The sequence below is a fragment of the Geospiza fortis genome, unplaced genomic scaffold (assembly GCF_000277835.1).
Source record: "Geospiza fortis unplaced genomic scaffold, GeoFor_1.0 scaffold183, whole genome shotgun sequence".
NCBI lineage: Eukaryota > Metazoa > Chordata > Aves > Passeriformes > Thraupidae > Geospiza > Geospiza fortis.
The window spans coordinates 1355140-1355684 of NW_005054447.1; the positions used below are offsets into that span (position 1 = coordinate 1355140).

Here is a 545-nt window from a genome sequence, read left to right on the forward strand (position 1 = left end):
CAGGTGGCTGCAGATGCGGCTTCGGGGCTCCCCTGCTCGGACTGGGTGTCTGTGCTCACTCCCAGCCCCGCACCCGGGGGCTTGCTCCGGGCTGGGAGCCGGTGGTGGTTCCTTACACGTGAACTCAGTGCTCCGCTCTTTATTGCCTCCTGCTCGTGGTTCAGGGACCAGGGCTTGTTCCCTCATTTGGCTGGGGAAGGGAGCCACGTTAATTACCATACCAAAATCGGCGTCGCCAGTCAAATCCCATGGCTCTGAACGTGCTGCTCTGGCCCCCGCTGTGGCTGCAGCCCCGCGACAGGACAGCAGCGTCCCGCCTAGGGAAGACATCACCGGCACGGTGCCGTAGCATCTCCCTGCCTCCCCTGGCTGCGCACCCTGTCAAATTTTTAATGAATCAACAGGTTAATTAGTGCTGATGCACACAAGGCTCCGGGGCCGGTGTCCGTGCCGGCACGTGCCTCTGGCGGGGCAGTCGGTGCCGCTCGCCGCCCGCCTGCGGGGCGGGATAGCGGCTGCGGAGCGGCGGTTCCCGGTGCGCTCCG

General features: G+C 65.1%; 1 protein-coding gene across 1 annotated transcript in view; it reads left to right on the forward strand.

The window, feature by feature from the left end:
• Positions 1–545, forward strand: part of ZBTB16 (zinc finger and BTB domain containing 16) — a 53147-nt gene that overhangs the window by 2181 nt on the left and 50421 nt on the right. The window lies entirely within an intron of this gene.